The sequence below is a fragment of the Nomia melanderi genome, chromosome 11 (genome assembly GCF_051020985.1).
Source record: "Nomia melanderi isolate GNS246 chromosome 11, iyNomMela1, whole genome shotgun sequence".
NCBI classification, from domain to species: Eukaryota; Metazoa; Arthropoda; class Insecta; order Hymenoptera; family Halictidae; genus Nomia; species Nomia melanderi.
The window spans coordinates 7,619,778-7,627,105 of NC_135009.1; the positions used below are offsets into that span (position 1 = coordinate 7,619,778).

The following is a 7,328-nucleotide window of genomic DNA, read 5'->3' on the forward strand; positions in this document are numbered from 1 at the left end:
TCAAGATTTTCGTGGCACATAACGTGTTAATAATAATTATTAGCAAGGACTTTATTGAATATGAAAACGTAGAGCAATAAGAAATAATTAATTAGTGGCGTGGAAAGCGAGGTTCATCTCTAGGGTTATCAGAACAGGTTTACATTACGGAGTAGGTAATAGAAAATAGAATAATCATTTCGCCTCGGGTATTTTTCTTAAAGCTTTCACGGGGATTGTATCTCGTTAGCCGTCGCCGCGTGTTCCCTAGCGACACCGGGATGCAAATGCGCGATTGATCAGTGATTTAATCAAGAAAAAAACGTCTGTTGCCCGAGGTGGACAGTTTATTAGCTTCGAGACGAGTCCCGCGTCTCCTAACGGGCTTTGTCTCTCGTCCGAGCCCAGCGAAAAGTAATGCCCGGTCGCGTAATTACGATTTTAATAAGAAGCAGTGCGCGTTCCCTCGTGGATTTTCCAACTCGCGGTCCTTTCACCCCGCCGCGAAGGCGGAATTAAATTAAAATGAAAATTAGAAAACGATCTATGCCGTGCGGACGTTCTTCTCCTTTTTTTACCGTGAATTGGTGCCAAGGACTGCGAACTTTGATTATCTGGAGTATTTTTTTTTGTATCTGAAATTTCCGAAAAGAATGTACTAATAATAATTGCAGTAACATTTTAAGTTTGAAAATAATAATAATGATCAAGAAAACTTTTCTCCATACACTAGTAATATAAGCCGAACAGATTTTATCTAGGCCCTCGCTTACTTTATCACGTAAAACGCATACATATCGATTTTACCATTTGTGTTCACAGTCAGAAATTAATTTCTCGTGTAGAATCACTCTTGCAGATTGCAAGACACTCTTATACTTGTCAGTGCAGTGAACCAGGCTGTTCAAGATAGACTGAAGGTGTGGATTTAACATAAGCGAACGTTGAAATTTTACATTTAGATTCAATTAGCACAGGTTCCTGATTTCTGCATATACAAAATTCAATTACTGCGAATTCCTCGCACGGTACATGATATTTTGGGATCAATTTGCTTTCGAAAATAAAGCAAACAATCGATAGCCGAGACTTTCTTGCATATCCATTAATCGTCTTTAGTCCCTGGAAGTTTGTGACGTCGATACGTCCGACTCCCCGTCTTATGTACCTGTCTACCTACGGACCCACCTACGAATTAGTGTGAACGACACAGTTGTTGCGAAACCGCGACACAAATCGGCCGGTTTAGCTGAAACGATATCGTAAAATGATCCTGTGTCCGGGGTCTCGCCTTACCCATCGATCGTTTCTGACCGGTGGATTAACGGTTTCGAAAATCGAACACGAGCCTCTGTGGTCACAAAGACGCACGGATGATACATTCACAAAAGTGCCCTTAAAGTAAAAACGGTTTTTTTAAGTCGGGATTAATGAATAGATGGTGGAAATTTATGAAAATTTTTCAGGACACGGTTAAATAAATACAATTATGATGGAAAAGAGATTTTCCCGTAGAAAGTAAGTACTGTACCTTGGATATGTTGTACCTTCCATATGTATATTTATATATGTTTTTTTATATATTTTGTGCATTCTGTGCAATTTTGCGGTTTCAAAATTACTATTAGTGAATTTACGTGGACATTTGAACTGATCTAAAAGTTTCTAAGGGTACATTTGATTTGAAATTTATGGAACTTTGTGTCGGGAGGTAAACATTTGTCGAAGAGACGAAGAAAGTTGAACGAGAAATGAAACGATAGATCGTTCGTAAAAGGTTCATCGTAGATAGAGCACGCCACCACGGGCAATGGGAAATGATCGTGCAATTACGAGGAGGCTGAAGCGCATGTGTGCATCACGCGGTGATGCATTGAGAACGAGGTCGTTGATGTGTCGATCAACGGACATGAAACCGCTGCAACGTTACTCGTTTCAGTACCGCGTCGATCAATTATTTTTTATCTGTGATAATAGAGTGGACAGAATACGCCTAAAGAATTTTTCAGTAACAGCACGTGATGGGAACTTGTTTGAAATTGATTTTCATATGATATATGAAAGAAATAAACAATTTGCGACGATATTAATCAACGATTTGACTTTAGATGAATACTTAAAAGTCTATACCAATACTGTACCATCATGTCGTCTTGCTTGACGGAAAAAGAAAAGGTCACCCAGGATACGAGAATAGTATATTGGATTTCCACTAAGAAAGAAGATAATTCGGTTAGGACTTAACGACCCTGACCAAGTTAACAGTGTATCTTGTAATTGCCGATCGCATTATCACGTGTTAGAAGGTCTGCCTCCTCTCTGCATCGAGAACTTATAGGTCACCACGTGTATCGGCGACTTGTTAATTTCGTTTAGAAGATTAAAACAAGGTTGAATTACATTGTACCAATTACCATCGGAAGTATTAATTCTACGGTACATTTCTTGTACAATGAAAGTTAAAATAAAGTTTTAGGGTCTTTTCAAGGACCCTAATTTCAGGCGGATTCTGGGGAGAAAGCTTAGCACGTCGTCGATAGGATGTTTAAGGTCTCTAAAATAAGTCCAAGGTCCTTATGTTATTTGAAAATTTCCAAGGTCTCCAAGAAAATTGTTGAACTCCTCGAAGACATTTTCAAGGTTCTCCAATGATCACCAAAGTTACCAACAAGGCTTAAAAGTCCCAGTTGCTTGTTGCAATGCTAAAGTGAAACCTATGTCCCGATCAGTTCTCCGACATCTTTGATCTTCAGAGAATTTAAAAGTAAACGACGCTTGAAATTTCAATCGCTCGAGAAATGCGAGGAGAAAGAAAGGCGACCGATAGAAAAGAAGAATTATAAAAATCTCCGACGTCAGCCGCGTGTTGGTGGCTCGTCCTTCGACAAGAATCGAGGCTTCCACGCAGGATACGTAAACGCCTGTGTTGCAAGCGGGGTTTCACGCTACGCTTGATCAACACTCACCTTGTTACAGTATCAGATGGCATATCAAGAAAAAGAAGGCGAAGAGACGTAGAAAGGGTAAAAACAGAATCGAGTTCTGTCGGTCGCATTGCATCCTCGACAAGAATTTTCTTTCAAAGCCTCGAGACCTTAAGCAATCTTGTTCCACCTTTCGGAGAGAATTTTCAGTTACTTGATGCGATCAAATTATAAAATGGCCATTCACATTCACATGGGTAATTCAACAATTTTAAAAAAGACTGAAACATAAAACTGCAGGCATCCTTCTCCTTTTCTTTTTTAATAGTGTCAACGCATGAAGTTTTAAGCAGCAAAGTGTATAAAACTAATCAACTTTCACCCAATTCTAGTTCTTCCAAACCACTTCATGATAAATTTGATTTTTCCTAGAGATCCAATATACTATCAATTTATTAATAGCAAACGATAAATAACTTACTTTCTATTGATGTAACTGATAATTTTCACTGTAAGGGAATGAAAAAAGACACAAATCTAAGTTCTGCAAAGGTGAAAGAATATAAAAACAACAAACTTTGAGTACATTCATTGACCTTTTAACAACAAACAGTAAATTCCTTATTTTCCATCGATATAATTGACAACATTTACTTTAAGGCAATGCAAAGGTAGAAGCAGGGTTAGAAACACGCAAAAACATCAAACTTTGGGGATACGTATTGACCTTTTAATAACAAACAGTGGGTGCCTTATTTTCCATCGGTATAACTGATAATATCAATTATAAGGGAATGAGAAAAGATGAAAATCCAAGATCTGCAGAGGTGGGAGAGGGCAGAAACATCGAACTTTCGAGGCATCGGTGAACCGGTCACCGGGAATCCAATTGCGACGGAATCGGCTTTATGTAACGCGGTAAACACGCGAAACCATAGAGGCGAGCATCGGGCGCGGAGGTGTTGACCGTCGCGACACGGTCGCGTCTTGCTTCGTTCTCCAGTTTCAAGGTCGCGTGTCTGCGTTACGTAAAAGATCCCCGGAACGGGAACGCGGAATCCCGGGGAACCGTTTCTGCGCGAACCCGCTCGGAAATGGGCGACACTCGATACGTCGCGGCAAGGCCTGCTGTTACGAGGCGGGGACGAAGCGGAAACGGATGAACGACCTCGATGTCCGCGCCGGCAACGTCTATTATCGACATTAGCCACGATATCGATGTTGCGTGACAGCTGCACGAAACGGATACCAGCGTTACTTTATTCGAGCAGCGGATAACGAATGGTCTCGCTATCTAAGATTTTCCGATCGATATTGAATACGTTAACGAAGACTATTCAATCAGTTATGTGGATTCTAAAGACTCTTAGCGTTTCAATTATACACGGCAATCTAATAATACCGTGATTGATAATAGGAAAACATAGTTCTTCGTTGTTTAAGTAGCTTTCCTTCAAGCATTTAATTTGTATTTCATTTATAATTGATTGATTTAGAAGATTCAGGTATTATATGGTATTAATACTCACCGAATTGCTGAACGGTTCGCGAAATCTCTGAAAGGACCCGATAGATCACGAGGAATCAGGTGTCGTAAAAAATAACAAAGTTCCGTCATCTTTTTATTCAGCAGCTTTTTTATTGTTTTAATTATAAAGAAGTAACAAAGAATAATAATTTCATGATATTACCATACTTTCTCTCTCTCTCTGTCGTTCGCGCGCGCATACTCTCTCTAACACACTCTCTCTCTGTCTCTATGTATTTATATCAATATTATTTAATAGATATACTCATTCACGTATTGAATATCGTGGCAAATATATAGATAAAGGTTTCATCTAACGTTCACACGTCGTGAATAGCGACCGTGCAACAGAGACGCGCCTCTCTCTCTCTTTCTTTCTTACTCTCGCTCGCTCTCTTACTCTCTTTCTCTCTCTCTCTTTCTCGCTCCCTTTCTCTCCTCTCACTCTTTTGCTCTCTTCATCCGTTCCGATCGCGAGCAACTCTAAGCCGATCGACTTCCGCTTCGTGCCAACTCCAGATTCCTCCTCGATTTTCGCTCTAGAGTCCGTTTCCATCGTTTTCGTCCCGCTTTTTCCAATTTATCCAACGCGAAACGATTATTTTCTATCGAGGGGACCAGCAGAGGAAGCGGAAGCCGCTCAGATCGCGTAGTCGGATCGGCGGTCGCGTGCCGAACGAGGCGCTACACGGAAGTGCCTGACGCAGCCGAGGATCCGTATTCTCGACCCGCCACTGCACCGCCGACAAGGACCTAATGACTCGATATCGTCGCGACTAAACCACACATCGATTCGCGGAGACGAGCCGCCGGGTCTTGGGGGAAACCGGAAGTCGGATCAGCCGAAGTGGATCAGTCGTTCTGCTTCTCAACACGTTCCTCCATCCCCCGAAGAACGAATTGCTGCTGACTCGAGCCGTAGCTTCTGGCGTCGTTGCGAGAAATATCGTCGGTTTGTCCCCTGCTCAACTGTTTTTGTTTTGGGACGCAGCTGTTTTCTCATACATTCTAATTGAAACCGTTGAAAAATCTCGCAATGACATGTCTAGTTAGATCCGCCAACAAGTAATCCACTGTTCGTTTCAATCAATTGGAAAGGCCGTCGAATACTCCTCTTTCCTTTCGCGTTTCTTTTTCTTTTTAGAAAACGACAAGTATTATTATATACTGATACTTAGGGTATCGAATCTGATAGATCGCAGAGGATTGTTCATTGGTACACCTAACGTATTCGCCTTCTTTTGTGGTGAACAGCAACGTAGACGTTTTTCTTCGAAGCTCGAGGAACACTTATCAACAACAGGGGAACGATATACCGAAGGGGTTGAATTTAATAGCAGTGAGGGTATTCCCGGTCAGCAGCTCTTCGATCTGTCTCTAGGGGATGTGGCGTCTCTTTGGGAAAATCGTGTCGAGATCTATCAATGTGCGGCTTCGATCGCGATCAAGCCGCCTCTCAGGAACTGGATAGACTCTTTTCCAATGAAATCAGGACTGAACCACCTTCATTTAACCGTGAAATCAAACTCGGAGCTCCGTCGATCCGTTCGGATCTCGCGCGCCAGTGGATCCCGAATGAAGTCGAACCGCCGGACCGGTTCCCGGTTTCCCCAGCGATGACCACCGCGCGTTCGCTCGCTCAACTAATAAAAACTCGACAACATTGAACTATATCGAGAATTATCGCCTAGACTACAGAATTCCAACAACTAATTGGGCGCCTCCTATCGAAGAAACTAATGTGTACTAATACCAGGCGCCCTCCCCTTGACCTCACCGACACCTTCCTAGATCTCCTCCCCTCGATCCACGAGTCTCGCGATCTCGAACCCTGTGTGCACGTATTCTAGCGGAATCGTTTGTCGATCGGGACAGAGTAGCCCCCCTTCTCCCGAAATCATTCGATCCCACCGACGTTTTCTCGTGGATCACGAGCGAACACGAGAGGAAGCGAGTCTCGTTCTCGATCATCCTCGAGTTGTTCGATCATAGAAATTTCCCGTGGAAATCGATTTGTTGGCCGGAGTTTGACGAGAGACGTATCGATCGATGACTGGGGACTCGATCCAGGAAGCGAGATTGATCGGCGCCACCCTCGTCCACCGTACTTGCATGAGAAACTATATTAAGAAAGAACGTGTCCTCACGAGAAACGAAAAGTTCCCTCCATTGGCGCACGCACACACTCACGCACGCACGCACGCACGCACGCATGCACGCACGCACGCACGCAAGCAGGAAACATCAATGTTCTCTATCTCTCCCCCTCTTTCTCTCTATTTCTCGGATATACTTTTCTTTCTCTCGTCATCTCTCGTTTCGACCAATTACACTGTATACCTTTCTCTCATTTTTCTTTGCGTGTCATTCGCTCGGCTCACGAGACGCGTGAAACGAAATTTTTTCATGGGAATCTCACGTAGCCGACAGTTTCCCTAAGGAAATCATGCGCTCCGGGATGGAGGCGCGACGAATACACAGACGGCGCACGGTTTCAATCGTCCTCGATCCCCTTGTTCACGTTCGATCGGCCTGTTTCTAGATCGGACCGTCGAAGAGGTGACGATCCTTGATTGCGACAAGGTTTCTCTTTCGGTGGGAAGGAAAGTCGTCAGTTTCGTGTTGTCGATCAAAACGTTCCGATGAACAATATATTGAACAAAGAACCAACATACGTATATATACACACGCGTGTATATAGACATATCTTTTTTTATCGGCATTCTGAAACATTGACGGCTCAGAATCGAGTGTCTTTCATTTTCTATAAAATTATAAAAGATCTGTTTGCGCTCTTCCGAAAAACGTTCACCCCCTCGATCGAGGAGACCGAACACCGTCATGTTCTCTCTTTTCCAGTCTTGCATACACACACGTACTTACATATACACACACGC

At 42.9% G+C, this 7,328-nt stretch overlaps 1 protein-coding gene across 3 annotated transcripts in view; it reads right to left on the minus strand.

Moving 5' to 3' along the window:
* Nucleotides 1-4,517: 4,517 nt before the first annotated feature.
* LOC116430522 (uncharacterized) overlaps nt 4,518-7,328 on the minus strand; it is a 139,760-nt gene continuing 136,949 nt past the window's right edge. For all 3 annotated transcript variants that reach the window (XM_031984783.2, XM_031984784.2, XM_031984782.2), the window contains one exon: nt 4,518-7,328. This exon is cut by the window's right edge and continues 12,447 nt beyond it. The gene's annotated coding sequence lies outside the window, so the exon portion shown is untranslated.